The sequence below is a fragment of the Lagopus leucura genome, unplaced genomic scaffold (assembly GCF_019238085.1).
Source record: "Lagopus leucura isolate 7727_CA_CO unplaced genomic scaffold, USGS_WTPT01 Super-Scaffold_100033, whole genome shotgun sequence".
Lineage (NCBI taxonomy): Eukaryota > Metazoa > Chordata > Aves > Galliformes > Phasianidae > Lagopus > Lagopus leucura.
Genome location: NW_024962282.1, coordinates 3,720,670 through 3,737,948, shown reverse-complemented (window position 1 = coordinate 3,737,948; position 17,279 = coordinate 3,720,670). Strand labels below are relative to the sequence as shown.

The 17,279-nt window shown below is 36.0% G+C and overlaps 1 protein-coding gene across 12 annotated transcripts in view; it reads left to right on the top strand.

Annotated features, from left to right (window-relative positions):
* The first annotated feature begins 702 nt into the window (after positions 1-702).
* IRAG1 (inositol 1,4,5-triphosphate receptor associated 1) overlaps positions 703-17,279 on the top strand; it is a 65,795-nt gene continuing 49,218 nt past the window's right edge. For 10 of the 12 annotated variants that reach the window (XM_042881870.1, XM_042881869.1, XM_042881867.1 and 7 more), the window contains exon 1: positions 1,159-1,232. The gene's annotated coding sequence lies outside the window, so the exon portion shown is untranslated. The other 2 variants (XM_042881863.1, XM_042881861.1) reach the window with 2 other exon arrangements.

Genomic DNA, 17,279 nt, shown 5'->3' with positions numbered 1-17,279 from the left:
ATATGTTGGAATCAGCTCATTCTGAAACATACTTCCTGCAAGCATCTTCATGTTTCCACCCATCACTCCTATATGGATGTAATCCAGGACAACCAAATCCTTCCTTTTTTTTTTTCTGATCTTTTTTCTACTTTGATGCTTTTATTCATTTCTATTTAGTAATGGCTGATAACTTAATATCATAATTTTCTCTATTCTCCTAAAGCAGCTGAGTGTGTTCCTTCTGAAACTCTCTATCTAGTCACTTCATACATATCTGCTTTCTGTTTTGTGATATTTCCCCCTCACAGCTCTTATGTCCCCACTTGAACTGCAGAAGTTTTTTGGAGAGGACTTGGCTTGCTTATAATTAATGACTTAAAACTCAATAACTGGAAAAAAATATCTGAATTAGCTATAGGAAAAAGATCTGCATCTGTTTCTGAGCTGGGAGCTGTTAACATTCATGTCATTTTCCTGCAGATATCCAAATATATTTTAGTAAATGTTTTGTCTTTTTTTCTTCTTGTCTTCCTGCTCCATTTGTAGCTAGAATCTCTCATGGGATGTAGGCAACTTCAGTGAATTTCATTAGGAATTATACTTTGCAACTGGAGAGCAGAGCCCATGTCTGGACTGAAGCCAACGTTCTTTAAGAGTTCACATGCCTTGTACTGACTCCCTAATTTAGGCTCCTTCTGACCAAGGGGAGAAAACCGGAGAAAGACTAAATAGCAGTAGGGTTTCGTTTGAAGATGGGGAAAAAAAGCAATTGTTACCAACGACAACAGAAACGAACTGTGGGTTAGCATAATATTATGTAAACTGTATTTCATGTGTGCTTTCATCAGAAATGAGTAAGTAGAGCCGTATATGCTGTGAATTTTAAGAATGTTAGCGGGATGCCTGCGTAGCGTTGTGCTTAAGAGTACTTATGCCAGAATAGGAAAGCCTTTTATTCTGTAATTCCTTGAGGCAAGAAAAAGGCTTTCCGAAGAGTTGCTTTAATTTTAAACTCTCATTCTAATGTTAGACAGCCTGTCGGATCTCCGAGTTAAAAACTGCTTCAGCTTTACTTACTAGAGCCAGATGTAACATTGACCTTAAATGGTAAAAGCTCCCGAGAGTGAAAGAGAGGCTGGCCTGAGGGGAAAAAGGGGAATAACTGAAGTTTTAGGTAAGTAATCTCTATAACCAGGAATAAGCTCTTTTTCAGCTGTGGAATAAAACAGAACCATATTTCCTCCTTAAAGGTACAGTACCTTGTTGTTATGATACCGAGTGGTTTGTTTGTTCTTTCTTTCTGTCTCTTCCCCTCCCAAGTCAAATTCTGTCCCTTTTAGAAATCTTAGTTGCTTAAAAAGTGGATGATATTCATGACATCTAGTTCTTCTTGTGTACTTTTTGGGATTATACAAGAACAAAAAAGGAAAAGCTGTGTCAATTATACTGAGGTTTCATTAACAAAGGTATGTGATCAGTAAGTAATTCAAGGCAACTTGGTTTACAGATAACGTTATCTATATTGGGCTAATTATTAGAGAATATTAGCAGCAGTATATGTTACAGAGGAACAGATATTTAACAGATTGTTTTTTTTTTCTTTAGTATTGTATTGTATGATTTTTCTTCCCACGTTTTTGTGTTTAACAGTGCCAAAATTGTTCTTTTTGATGGATTACCTACTTGTGTCTGGAACCTGTCTTTTAAAAAGACATTTCCGGAGCCATTCCTTTATACTTGGTGTTTGGTTTTAATCCCATTAGAGGTAAATTAACACTATAGACTTGTCTAATTGTAGTGCTGTATTGGAATGATGGGGAAATCAAACTAAAAACATGCTTGCTTTAATATGAAATATCACAATATTTACTCTTTCTGGTAATTTACTCTTCAGCTTTGCCTGTGCTGTTTAGTAGCTACTCTGCAGCGAAGTGTTATTTTTCTCAGTTAACTAAAATACATCTTTTTGTCTTACTAATATGTTTATTAGGCTTCTTTTCAATAGATAAACACCACGTAAGAATGGTGTTGGTACAAGGAAGTGCTTGTTGAGCCTCCAGACAAGTTTCTGTTACTAACATATTAGCAACAACTCATGTTAGTGTGTAGATTTTCAAATTGCGTGTAGCATGGTTCCATTTGGTGAAAGATTCTCTGCAATCATCAGAAGAATTCTCTTTTGTGGAGTGATTAGGCTACGAAATTGGTTCATGTAGTGCAGAAATTGGAAAATTTAAAGTTTTGAAAATAGTGTTTCCTCTGCAAGCAATAACAGTTACTGCACTTATACATGGTATGACAAGTATGCATCATTTTAAAGAAAGCTCACCTAGCTTCAAGAGAATGCCATAAATGTGTCTTGTAACAATATAGGCACAATTTCAAGGCTCATAATTTTATTTCTTTTCCTGTACTGTTTTCAGTGCAAAATATATTACCCTAAGTTTAATCTGGCTGATCGTCATGTTTTAAATCAAAGATTAAACCCCAAATCAATATTGATACCAAGCCGGTAGTTTTGCAATCTAGTGATGAATCCCATAGAAATCTAAGGCAGTTGATTAGAATTAACAGTGGAAATTAAGAAAGTCTGATATGTTAAATGCTTAATACTAGGAAGTCTTCATTCTTTAAATATTCCTGTGTTTTCAAGGCTCCAAAGACCCCTCTTCTGGTTTGTTAGTCTCACATGAATTACTTAACCAGTGATGAATAGGCACTCATTTAACTCAATTTAGATAGTATCAGGAAGGCGTATAGATTTTTAATGAATAGTTATTTTTAACTCTGTATACAGACTTGCATAACTAATGTGTCCAAGCCCTCTAAGTATGAACTAAGTGTATATTTCTAATGCAATACTTTGTAGTATTTCAGCAACTACTGCTTATGTGTAATTTGATACAAATAGTACAGTTTGTTCATTCGTGCACAGTGAAAACTGTGTTTACATAACCACTGTGCTAAGGGTCCTAGGATTATCCTTGTATTTAACTTTCATAAAGCCATCTGCTTTGTATCCCTCTGGATTAAGCTACAAGTTGGTTATGGACGTAAAACCTGTATGCCTCCTTTCCTTTTATCTTTTTATATGTTGGAGTCAGTTTTAATAGTGGTATAATCCTCAGCTATAGTTCTAGTCACAACAAAAGCAGTCAAAATTAAGATTTCATCAACTGAAAGATGAGGGAATTCTTTACTTTGAGAGCTCTGTAAGAGGCTGCCCAGTGGATTCTCCTTTTCTGGAGATATTCAAAACATGCCTCGATACATTCCTACGTAACCTACTGTTGGGAACCTGTTTCAGCAGGAGATTGGTCTGGATATTCTCCAGAATTCCTTTCCAAGCCCTACAGTTCTGTGATTCTGTGAAAGGAGAATGGAAAAAGCTGGTGGAAAAGATTGGAACTACTTGTTCTCTGTCAGCTTTTAATTCTAATTTGGTGACAAATCACTTTTTGAAAAGCTAGGTAAGGGTGATTGTGGCAACTGAGGTTTAAGAAGTTGGTACTGAGAAGGGACATTCTCATTTCAAGGATCATAGGTATATGTTTGTCACACATTATGGAGTTGTCTTTCCTCATCTACTTCCTGATATTAGAGATTTGTAGAATTCTTATTTATGGACGCGTGTAGTGGTAGGTTAAGGAGAATGAAAACTGTGGCTGTTGTGAAGAAAAAACTTGAAATAATAACTGAGTTTCTATCCCTGGAAAGTAAGTCCTAAGAACTCTGAAAACCAGAGAAGGATTTGATATTTAGAGCAAGTAGGCTAGTATACCCAGGTTTTGTTGGAGTTTTTGAGCTGTGCCAGCATCCCAGTAATTTATCTTCCTCAGTATGTGGATGACAGGTTTTTCTTTATTTTTCTTTATTTCAGTGGAGTTATTCTTTATCTCCACAATCTGAAAAATCATTTGAGATATTTAACTTCAAATAAAAGTAACTAAATATGTGAAGTATGTTAAAGATTTAAAAGCAAACTAAAAAAACACTCATGACTAAATCAGAACTGCCCTGCTAGAAGTTTTGCCTACCTTTGAATGTAAAACACCTCAAGTCCTTAGGTATTGTAAGCCAACAGAGACACTGAATGCTATTGATATGCTGTTCATTTACGGGTTTGGACAAGTAAGGCTTGTAGAATTTCATTTTATTTTATTTATTTTTTTATGGTAATGCAGGTTGCTTGGAAAAAGAGAAGGGGGAGCTAAACACACAAACATGACAGGCAGTGTCTGTCAAGTACATATGTGACCCTGAAAGCTTCTTTCCCTGACTACTCTTAAAGCATATTCTGTGGCATCCTGTCATTACACAAAGCAATTTTTTAGAAACCTGTCCTTTCCCCTGCTATGTATGGAAATATATCTGTTGTGATAACTGTTCAAACAGAGCCACTAATACAGTGGAAACTGCTATGCTAGTTCCTGCAATTTCTGAGAAGAACAGAGCAGTTGAAAAGTTAATAAACATAAGCAATATAAATCAATTTACGTAAGAATTGTACTGTATCCCTTATCTTCTGGGCTGCTAGGTCAAGCGCAATAATCTTCTGGGCTAGGGGCTTCGCTTCAGAGTAAAAATAATAGTGTTTATTTAATTCTGCTGAATGTTTTATTATGCTGAATCTGTATGTGGGGAATTTGGCTTTGAGCCACTGCTTTTGGAATCTTCAGCAAAGTTTCCAGTGACTTCAGTGGTGCAGAGATCGTGTTCCTAATGAATACCACTAAGGTAAATTAGTAGGAGATGAGAGTCTGAAATCTAGAGGAATTGGAGTGGGAGTAGTTTGTGTATGTTCACCTGCTTGCTTTGAACTTAGAGGGATGTACCAACAAACGGTAGGGTTTGTAGAATGACATATAGTTCTGAAATTTTGGAAAAGAAATATCCAGGATTTCATTTTCAAATGTTTTTCTGCTTCCTCTAAAACATCTCTGAAGTGGCCGTTTTAGAAATGTCTGTGCACACATGCGTGTAGTAGAATATAATTAACCAAATATGTAGACTAAAATTTGATGTTGAATCTTGCTTAGTTGTGCTGAACTGTGCTGCTGAACACTGAAATTAGAAATGACGTGCGTAACCATAAGTCAAAGGAGAACTTATGGAGAGGAAGGAAAATCATAGCAGGGGGGCTGAATCTAGATGGTCATTAAGGTCCTAATGCTTTCTATGATTCTATGGTTCTATGATTTGACTGCAAAAAAAAGATGCATGCTTTTATATCAGTAACTGAATTTCCTGTGTTTTTCTTTTTCATAGTGAATAAATGTGGCTGGCTTCTGGGCTTGTGAAAATAGCTCAATGTTATTAGTGGCCTACCTGCAGTGGAGGATGGTGTTTGGCCCAGGAGGAAGTGCTGGGTCAAGTTGATGCTCTGTATGACATCTCAGGCTGGAAAATTTTGAAAGCAGATCTAAATATTGCTAATGCAAGCATAATTGTGCCTCTCATCTTAACATCCCCAAGGGTTGCAGTGGTTAAACTTATCATTCTTCCTCTTTGATAGGTATACAATTACCAGGATTGCTCTAAAAGCTGGTCTTGTGAAGTGCAGTAGGCACTGGAGCAGACTGTAGAAAAACAAGTAGGTGTGTCAAAATTCCCATGTATTTTAGATATTTTAAAGCAAGGATGGGAGACTTTGAAACTGCTGTTTATTCACTGAATCAAGTGAAAATATCTAAAGCAGGGAGAAGGAATTTATGGGTATGTTCTAAAGCCTCCATACATAAGACTCTGTTTTCTGTACATGCTGACCTTTTGGGGCCTGTTAGAAGTCTCTCTTGCATAAAGCACAGCAGGAAAATGTCCTTTCCAAAATATATACATTGTATGATAAAGGAGAAGTCTCCTTGAAATATTAACAACTTTGTACCCTTATAAGAAGCTCTTCAGCTCTTCATGTTTCCTGTTGGATCTTTTTTTATTTTTTTTTTTTTAATTTTTTTTTGTCTTTGACATTTCCTGTTTAATAGATTTTAAATGTTTTTGTTGGTGAAATAGCAAACATCGACCATCCCACTCTATACAAAGCTGACATATAACCATAACAGAAAGGTGAATAGTACCTAAAAGTTCCTTAGGAGATCTGTACTGTTGCTGCCTGGTATTTCTGTCTAGAAAAGTGTTAAGAATGAGACTAAACTAAAACAAGTAGCCTTTTATACTGATCGCTTGTAAAAATGATACAGAAGTGAACTTCCACCCCCAGTACAAATACCACCCCACAAACACTACACCAGAGAAAAGTAGCTGTTTTTCTTTTACTATGAAAATTGTGAATTGTACTTCCTTAAATTGCATGGCAGGCCAAACTCAGTTCTCACAAATCACTGTTGCTGCATTTGCAATGTACAGAGCTTTGCCTTTGTACATGTGCTATTGGTGTGTCTCAGTAGATTTGGATCCCTCCCCAAAAAATGCCTTCACTTAATATTAAGAGAGTTTTGGTTTTTTTTTTTTTTCTGTTGCTTAACAGGTAAAGATCAGATTTACGTAGCATTATTCCCTTCAGAGTAGGGTCTTGTAAATTTCTTGCATGTCTTCTTATAAAGAAGCACAAATCAACATAAAATTTTTAAGCTAACCTCATTTTCAGATGATACAGTGACACAACTTTTCAGAATACTATTACGCTTACAACATGCCTTAAAGTTATCTGTTGAATTTAAAGGTTAAAATAATGCTTGACTTTGGAAGGTTTTTTCCTCCTCTTGAAGGTGGATACTGTGTAATCATCTTGTGTACTTATCTTCCGAGCATCTGCTTTGAAAATAAAACAACATGCCATTTTGACATTTAAGAAACTGCTATAAAAAGTCTGTTGCTATGTTTAAAAGCCTGCTTTCAGTTACTATAGCAATAAAATTCTCAAAAATGATGTACGAATTGCCACAGTTCATCACCATCCCTTTCTGGGACAGGGAGATTACTGGACTGAGAATAAGACAGAGCTTCCCGGTATATATGAGGAGAGTTTCCATAAAATTCCAGGTGGGATGTGCTGCCACCTGTTAGCAAAATGTGGCCTAAATATAAAAACCAAAGTGTCTGTGCCAAAAGGGATAACTGGATTCCTACTTGATTCAGTCTCTTTGTGACTTCTGTGACAGAGCTCAGTATTTTGAGCAGCTTCCCATTTCTCTGCAAGACAAGTTGCTGAAAGTGTTTTATTTTTCTCTCTAAATTCTTCCAATCCCTTGATAATGAGTGTGAAAATCAGCATACACAGTGCAGACTGTATAGGCTTTGTCTTCGTAACATTACAGTTGTCAATCTGAAATGCCTTTGATCCTGAAGCAGCTCTGGAAACTCTTATCATAAAGAAAATAAATGAAATAATAGCTGATGGAATTCTTAGCATCTCGCTGGAGCTTGAAGCCTTGAACATTCAGGGCTTCTTTGAAGAGGTCAGGAAGTTCAGTTTCCTACAGAAACATAGACATTGGCATCTCTAAGTTCAGTGTGAAATTACATTCTTACTTCAGATACTTTCTACTCATTGCTCTCTTCCACTGAGCAACATGCTGTATGGGGGGGGAAAAAAGACTTGGAGGGAAAAAATGGGGCATGTTTGAAAGCAGTGCAACAGTTCTGTTCTCTTTATTCCTAGTTGTTTAAAGAGTCTTCAAAGTTCATTTGAGGTTAACTCAAACTATGCAGCATTTTTGTCTGCACTTTAGTTTGTGTTGCTAGTAATGCACAACAATCACAATCATTTCAAGACTTTTCCTTAGCACATGCTTGAAGTTGAGACCTCTCATTTTGAGCAGTGTCTATTTCTATTTCAGATTAACTTAAATTATCTTACTTCATTTACAGTAATGTAAATTTTACATTTTTTGTATTACTATACGAAGAACCTATTTTAGTAGGGGCTGTGCAGGAGGAGAAGAGAAGGAGTAAATGTGTGAAACTGTAACTTTTATATTTTTCAAAATTGGTAAGCACCTGACAAACAGAAAGCTGATTTTCTACAGAGCTGTGGCCTATGCCTATAGCATCCTCACTCTAGTTGTGATAACTGGTTCCTAGGCAATCTGTTCTAACTGTGGATGTCCCTGTTCATGGCAGAGAAGTTGGATTAAAAAAAAGGCCTTCAGAGGCCCCTTCCAACTCTAAGGATTCTGTGAGTCTACAAACATCAGTTCAAACTTCATACTTCAAAGCCATTCTGTATAGCCACAGAGTATTTAAGATGATCTACCTCCGAATTTGTATCTGCTCTGAAAACATGAACTTCACCATGCCTGCTGTGCCCTGGGTCAGCTGTATTTGAAACTGTTCACCAGCTTCAAAAATTACTGCAAGAGGCAGAGTGCAACTGACAATGTGGTTACCTTAGCTTCTTCCCAAGGAATAAAGAATTGAAGTGAAAAGCCTGACGGCTATGGGCTAGAGGCACATTTCTCATTGTGTGTTGACTACTAGCCTTTTATAAGTGTTAGCAATGCACTTATTCTTCCCAAAATCTATTTTAAGTTTTGTTTTCCTTGGAATAAAGATTGTGCTTGCTGTTATTCTGGTTGTCAGCCTTCTTCCCCCTTCTTCCCTGCCCTCTCTTCATTCCCTCCCAGTAGCCTTTGAACTCGTCTAAATTGTTGAGTTTGGACAGAGAGGATCTCAAAAGTATTAAGTTCCTACAGATTAAGTGCAAATAGCTGTTGTGGTAGGAGAGGCCTGGAATAGTGCTGTTGAAGGGAAAGGGCTCCCCTGTGGGCTGAAATCATTGCTGATTCCATTTGATTTGCTAGCTGGCAATGTAGCAATACGAAGCTCAAAAGTAGGCACAGCAAGTACTGTCTCTTGCTCTTCCAGACTGGCAGGAGACCAAGGAAACAAGCAGCATTATTTTTAGTGAGTGAGAGAAGATAAAAAAATCACTAATATAACAAAACCTGCTTTTTGGCTGTTTGAGTTTAGCTACTTAAAAAGCTTGTTTCCAAATTTTGAGGGGCACAGGTTACAAACTGTCCATTTATGCATTCATATCTGAACTATTTTGGAAAACTGTTATAAATATAAATGAAGTACAGGTCATGAAAGGCTGTGCTGATGACTCTCCTATGATTTTCACACCCACTTCTAATAGTTGGTGGCAGTTCATATTTCAGTCTTCTTCCTAAAGCAATGCAGAGCACAGTTAGGTTGTAGAACAGACACCTATTTTGTGTATTTTTCCATCAAGACTGCAGGACCTATAGGGAAAAGAGCTTAGGTTTCTGTAGTCACTGGGAACAGCCTATAGGCTACTTGCTCTGTTCTTCAGTCAGGCTCATGGGAATGTTGTTAGTGGAAAGGTTCTTCCCATGGCAAATAAATGTCAGTTGTCTGGGTAGAGGCAGCCGTTTTAATTAGACTTTCCTTATGTAACAGATATTTTGAAGTTCAGCCAGGAAGAACGAAGTATTATCCAGAGACAACAGCCCTCATCTGCTTTCTGGCCATTTGGAAAAGGCAGCTGTGGGTCAAGAATCTGTTCCCTGAAAATTTCCGTGCATCTGAAGTAGTTTCTCCACTGATGACGACCCTTTATTTGTTCATATTTAAGGTCAGCATGCAAGATCCAAGGCTGAAGAAACTCCTGGAATTCTATATCATGGGTACTGCTCCCTTGCACCTGCTCCCTTATATTCCCTGTCATAGGTTTATAACACACTCAAAGTACTGGGCTCTTTCCCTGAAGACTACTCAGTGTGTAAATACTGCTTATGTCAGTTAGATAATGTGTATATCATTCTTTTTCCTCCTGCTTTCACGGGTTTTAAATAAAATCATGTAAACCAGCAGCAGTAAACAGATGCTCACAAAACAAAAGGGAGATAGTGATCCTGTTTAAAAAACAAAAAAAAAAAAAAAAAACCAAAAAAGCTCAAAAGATGAAAACGCAGCAAAAAGTCCTCCCATTCTGGCTTTATTCAGCTTATTGTAGAAATGTCTATGGCCCATTTTATTGAAGTAAACTTAAGTAAAAAATGACCAAGTAAGATCTTATTCCCTCTATAGTGAAGAGTTTACATACTTTATTTCTGTTAGTGACTGATAAGTTATTCTGTGATTAATTGAAATAAATCAACCTGTGGTAACATCCTGTTTTCTTTCTTTGCTTTATCATCTGTTTGGGAGGAATCGTTTGTTTTGCTTAGAAAGAAACAAGCAAAACCTTTCATCTAGATAATACCTAAACTTGTCTGTTTTAAACAGGAAGCTCTGCCTTACAGCTTTCCAACCATCGTCTTGTTGATTTTTTAGTGTCCTCTTTCAGCTGTGCTACAGGGCACAATGTTGATCATGACTATTCCTGAACTTAAAATCCTCTGACACGTTATACCTATTTTTCCTGTTGCATTATTTATTGAAACAGCTGCCGTAATTTTTTGTTTGGGGTTGTGTTCAGTGAAGTCAATAGTACACTTGTGTATATAAGAGATGCATGGCAGCTACTTGTTATTCTGATACTTTTTAAAAGTATTCTATTTTAAAAGTATACTATTAGTTAACATAATTAATTTAACTTCTTAATGATTAGAACCTGTACTGAAGCTGCATAATGTGCTAGCCATGTTTGATGGACTGTATTGGTGAATAAGCAAGATATGATGGGCAATTTCACTAAACTGCTCTATGGAGTCATCATTTCTCCTTTGCAGTCGTGAATCAATTCTTAATCATTTTCAAATAAACTTCTACTAACATAGTTATGTTGCTAGTATTTTGAATGCTTTGAGATTGCCAAAACATTTGCAAAATGTAGTGAAGGCTATACAAGAACACATACAATGAATAAACATATACAATGAATAGTCAGATCTCTTGACTGGTTTATAGTTGAATTACTGCATCCCAAGCCTTCTTAAACATACAGTTCTAATATTTTCTGTTGCATTTCTGCCATGAAATAATTGATGAAATTTCTAATATGAAGATTGAGCAATATACCACAGCAGTGTAAAGCACTCTTAGTATGTCTTCAATATATAAACCTCCATAAGGAATATTCATATATCAGCTGTGCAGCTTCATGGAAGTGAAATCAATTCTACATGCCTTTATTTAACTACATAAGGTATGTAGCTTACTGATGCCTGATTTTGGCTTGGTACTGTTACAAATGTATGAACCTGATAAGTGAGGTAACTGAAATGCCATTGCTCTATCTTGCTGCAGAAAAGAAGAAAATGTAACTTTTAATACTAAAAGCACTAACATTTTTGTGGCTCTGCAGTATATTGTTCAATTAAGGTACTAGTTGCAACTACAATTGTGTGCTTACATAAAATTTGCTTTTTCCTTCAACTTAGTTCAAATGCATGCTTACATGCATTTAGAATTTAAGTGCTTTTTTTTTTATTTACATGTGTCATAAAAATAAAAGATGGTACCATTCCCTAAGGCTGGCAAATGAATTGTTATGGAAAGTATTGTAGTTCCCTTGCTTGTTCATTCTCTAGATCCTGTTGTTTCCTCTGGAAATCATTCCTGAGTTAACTGACTAATGAGAAGTTTGGAGAAAAAAATGATAGTATTTCCTTAACATGCCATTTTTGTGTTTCAGTTTAGTTTTTAACTATCCTCTTCTTAAAAAAATGAAAAATTTTCTCTGCAACAGGGTTAAAAACAGAAAACGCTTGGAAAGAATGCTTAGAAAATGAATTTACTGGTTTGCCATTAAGCACCATGGAAATTAAAATAAACATTGTTCTAACTAAGAAACATTAACAACAAAAAATTTTCTGTTGGAAAAATGTTTTTTATGTGGTTTAGAAACACATACACAATGTTATTTTCACAGATCAAAGAGTGTAATTAGTATTCATTTGATTTTAGATTTAATTTTTCTTTCTCATAGATGAAAATATTATATCTTGTTTGTTGAGCTAGCTTGTCAAGCATTGCTTGACTGTATGGGAACTGCTGAGTCACGGCCTGAACCTCTGATTGATCACCTGAGGTGAGCCATGAGTCAGCCAGAGGAGCACAGGTGAAGGCAATTCACCTGTGCTACCGGAAGGGGTGGAGCCAGGCTCCACCCCTCCTGGACCTATTTAAGAGCTGGCTACCAGAGGGGAAGAATCTCTTCTGGAGATCCTCCTCTTTGATATCTTCTAGTGAGCTCAACCCAAGGGTAAGCTCTTCTACTTATTCTCTTTTGTGATCCTTGTTTGCCTTACTCTTTTGATTATATTGCAATTATAACATCTTGGTTATACAGCTTTGCCTTACTCTTTTGATTATATTGCAATTATAACATCTTGGTTATACACTTGACTCATAGTCAATTACATATGAAGTACAAGCAAAAAATCAAAGATATGGAAGAGTTTAGTGAAGCCTATTATCCTGAACTGCTTATTTAAAAGCTAGTTTTTAATAGCTAATTTTAATTGTTCCATCTTTCTCACTTCTTTCAACATGTGAGCCAAAACTGTTGGGAAGACGGTTTCCTACTGATTTGGGCCTGGGATGTGGATAATAGAGAAGACTAGTAACTTCTAAAATCTTAGTTCTCTTTAATAACCTCTTCTTTTTTCTTGAAGAAATTGCCACCATAATGATAGAATGAACAAGTTATATTTTGTTCCTAATTTGTACCAGATAGTTGAGGGTATTGTTTAAATAAGGTTCTCAGACTCAATGATTTTAAACAAAAGAATGCACAGAAAATATGATGTTTGAATCACAGAAATGTCGAACTTGAAATACATATGTGATAAAGGTGATTAAAAGCATTTCACAACAATTAAGTCTTGTGTCAAAGACAAGAGTTAGAATTAAATACTTTAAATAGGAAAAGCATTCCTGTATAAGCGACCATGGAAACAATTATGCGTGGCAGATTAAATTTACTTATATTTTTCTATTATAAACTTTCCTGTTACTTTAATCATTTATTACAAAATTAAAACATTTTGTGCTTTAATTAGGAAAAAAAAGGAATTCCTCTTGACAGCCAGAAAAAAAGAAACATGTCAAAATTCTATATTGGATGCAAATAATTTTAAATTAATCAGTGATGTGGCCATTTTCTTTCCTTAGACATTCATTTGCAATTTCTATTTTGAGAATTCATGTGCAAAAAAGGTCAACAAGCCTGATCCTAGATCATTTATTAGTATTATGTTAGGCTTGCTGCTCTTTTGTGGGACAGATTTTCATTACCTAGAAATTCATAGTATGCATGCCATAGAGGTATAAGTCAATCTGTGTTTAACCCACCTCAAATGAAGAAGGTAATGAATTGGAAGAGCGTATTCCTGTCCTAACCAATTCTTCAGGACATTTTAATCAACATTTGTTAGTTACTATTTTTATTTTCTTCTTCCAAGATAAATTGCAGAACTTCAGTCACCAAGATTTCAAGATTTTCTTTGGTTACTTTCTCTAATCGAAACTTGATTACTTGGTTCCATGAGTTGTTTCAGTTGCAGCTTCCAGCACGCATGTTGATATGTATCTGGAGAAGGATGCAGGATCACAAGGACAATACTGGATGGCAGAACTGAAGTTTATGGGAGAAGTCTAGATAACTGTACAAATTTCTAGGAAAATGTGATGTTTCCCTTAAAATTATTGGGCTAAAGAGGAGACAGGATTGCAGCTTCTTGTTAGTAGTTTGTAATCAAAAGATGCCATTTTTCAGATATTTTTTCTAAAATGTTCATATTGGCCAAGTCCTGAGTAGCACTTGGTATGTCAGTGGGTAAGGATTTTGGTATTTTTTTTTGTTTTAGAAATGAATTACTCTAAGTCCTATAATGTATGAATATTGTGCTATTGTTAAGGGACAATTCACAAAGACTTGCTGTAACAATTTTTTGGGTGAAAGTGAACATGAAATAAGCACAGCAGGTATTTAAAGAAGAGAACAGTTCCCTGCTTATTTTCATGTTTCTTTGGTTGTCTGCACTCCCAAGATTTGATGTTAGCGAATGTTGATTACTTAGTCTGTCTTGCAGACTTTACTAGAGGAGAGCAAGGGGTGAGCCCTGAGTTTAAGGCCATGTTGTTTATCTTAGTGTTGCAATAAAACAGCACAAAGAAAACCTTGAAGAGATAAGCAAAATGTGCACTCTGTCTCTTCAAAGCATTTCTGTTATGAGAGGAAGCTTTGTGCTGTTAAGTAGTGGGGGAAAAAAGTAGGCTGCTTACCAAGTTTGATAGTCAGAAACTAAATACAGTTTGTCTGCTCTGATCTTGGGCGTAGATTCTTAGTTGTCTATGTACAGTTAGTCTATGATGTGCAATACAGAAATAGTGCATGAAAAGCTGTAGCATGCATCATCTCTTCATTGGAAAAGCAATTACACTGTTGAATTTCTCTTATAGAATCAACTTACAAAAATACCACTTACTGTAAGAGTTGTAAAATCGTGTGACTGTTACTCTTTTTTTCCAAAGTTTGAATATCCTGGGAAGGAAAGACCTCCACCATATCTCAGACCAACCATATATTTAAATTTATTTTAATTTTATACTTCACTTTCTACTGAGACCTAATTTATACTGAAAGCAAGTAGTTAAAGGGAAGAGCTACATCTAGCCTTTGTCTCAAAAACTATTTATTCATTTGTGCTGTACTGGTATGGATTCTTTGGGAGAAAAACAACGGGAGCTGTAAGAAAAACTTAAAATATTCCCCCATTTTGTATGGATTATTTGAGATTATTTTCATGTTTTTTTCTTACTCAGCCAGACGTGAGGCACTGGGAGCAGAAGTGTAAGCAGCACTGTGCAAGTGAATGTATCTGATAGGTTAGGTAGTGTCAAAGTGAAGAACAGACAAACGAACCCTGGCAAATAAGGAAGAAAGAGAACTGTGTATATACTTTGTGTAAAGAGTGTGAGGGGTGTGCAAACTTCCTTACTGGTCTGTTTCTTGATCCTCTGGGAAGAAAAGGATGAGAAGAGTCTACTGATTCTCACTCACATTTTCTATTAAATAGTACTGAGATCAAATAGAATTTCCTTTATATGAGTGTTAAAGTAAGAAAATAGTTTACTGTGTGTACATGTGTATGTATACGTAAGACCCCGCTTAATTTGAAAAGTGCTGGAATTGTCTTTTCCCCCTGAAAACTCAGTATTTCTGATATGGTTAACCTTGCTTTTACTAATAAAACAGAATACATTCAGTGACCTGCCACCAAGATATCTTCCTTTTTCGTATTAAGAACATGAAGTATGACAAAGCAGGGAGACACCAGGCATTCTTCTGAGATATGTTTATTTCCTCAAGCAGGTTACTTTGGAATTCAGCAAAATACTATCCTATGGCAACAGGATTTTAATCTTAGCAGTACTTTTACTGTGTACGTGTAATGCAAGAGACTTTTTTCTTCTTTCTGCTTTAGTATCCATCCATTCCTTCAGCAATGCTAACCATTCATAATGGGCAGAAAGACAATTGTCCTCTGTTGTTCACTTTGTTCACTCTCTCAATATTGCTTTCATTTAAAAATTTAACCCACTTCTACCAGCAAACTTTAGAACTGGATGTCAAGGTCACAGATATTATTTGCCTAATCCAACACAGGAACTAAGTATTTTTTTTAACTATCCACAAGTTAGAGCTTCCTGGTCCAGAGACTATAAAATTAACACTTGTGATTTCTTTTAAATTTCACTCCTGTTTCTACCCAGAAATGTCTCCTTTTAAAGCTGAAGAGCTCTGACCATTCTTGAATTCTATGTACTCTTTGTATTTTTGTTGCATTATTTTTGAGATGTGACTAGAAATGCTAAAGATTTGGGCATAGAATGCTTATACTCAATTTTGTTCTCAATTCTTTCCTACTAATTCCTCACATTTTTTGCATTTTTGGCTGCTGCTGAATGCTATTCTCAGTGAAGTATCCAAAATGACTCAGATCTTTTTCCTGACTGGTAAAACATAATGATAAGTTCTGATTTTGCGAAGTATATTTAAGGCTATTTTTCCAATATGCATTAATGTACACTTTTAAGCAGTGTTTTTTATCTGCCATTTTATCATTTAGTTGCTCATATCTCAAAACTCACCTTGGCTGGCTTTAGGTCTGATTTTATCATCTTACCTTCCTTCACCTGTTTTTCTACATGCCCTCTTTACCAGATCCTTCATGACTTTTCAGACCCTTCATGTTAAAAATCCTTTGTGTAAAGAGTGTGAGGGGTTTGTAAACTTTCTTATCAGTCAGTCTGTTTCTTGATCCTCTGGGAAGAGAAGGATGGTTCTTGCCTGTATTTTCTATTAAATAGCACTGCGGTCAAATATAATTTTCTTTCTATGACAGTAAAAGTCATGACAATACTGAACATGGCAGCCCCTGTGGGAGTGTAATCTTTGCAGCAGAAAGACAGACTCATAGTTTCTACCCTTTGTTGCCTTCCTTAATCTGTAGGAGAACTTTCCCTCTTGTCCTGGTATTGAATTTTAGCATAGCTGATAAAGCACTAAAAAAGATGCATTCTGTTAGATTTAGCTCAATGTCAAAATGTGAATATTTCTGCTCCCCCAAATGATCACCTTGAGCCTCTGCCAGAACTTATCAAACTTCTAGAAGCTACAATGGAATGGGAGATGTCATACAATCCCAGTCACTAAGAGCTTGAACTAAACCGCTTTGAACTAAACTGGTTTGTCCCAGCAGACTAGGATGGCTGAGAGGCAAGCATATGCCTTATCCATGTGTTGTTTCAGCAGAGAGAACAGTCTGGATGAGAAACAGAGAACAACTGGAGTGAGATGTTATATTTCAGTGGCAAATCTTGGCACAAGATATGCCCTGTTTCTCTTTTAAAGTTCTCTTCCATAAATATCTCTGCTTCTTTTATCCATTCCTCACCTCCCCCATTTTTCATTTTATGTTCTGAAGCCAAAGTCTTAAAAATGTTTGCCCAAAATTCTGTAGCTCTTCCTGCAAAAGTAATTCTCTGGTTTAAGTTCACCTCTTCAGAAGAGACTTCTTGTGCCCAACACTGATAAAAATGTAATAAATGTGTGGGGTTTATTTAGATGTTGATGAGATTATGTGTAAAGTTGTTTTTGGATCAGCTCCTGGATATAATCAGTGAAGGAATGGTGTTGACTGAATAATTTTATCAGAGAAGGATTTTGATGAATTGGACATTAACAATTTGCTGCATTTGGTTTATGCTATTCCAGAAGAGCAGAGCTGTTGTTTGTCTCAAAGCTTTGTTCTAAACTGTCTAATTACCCATAAAATACATCTTTTTGGTACTGTGCATGCCAGTCAATCCATAAAAATTCCTTTCTTGTTCTGATAGCTTTGATCTTTATTATTAGCTTT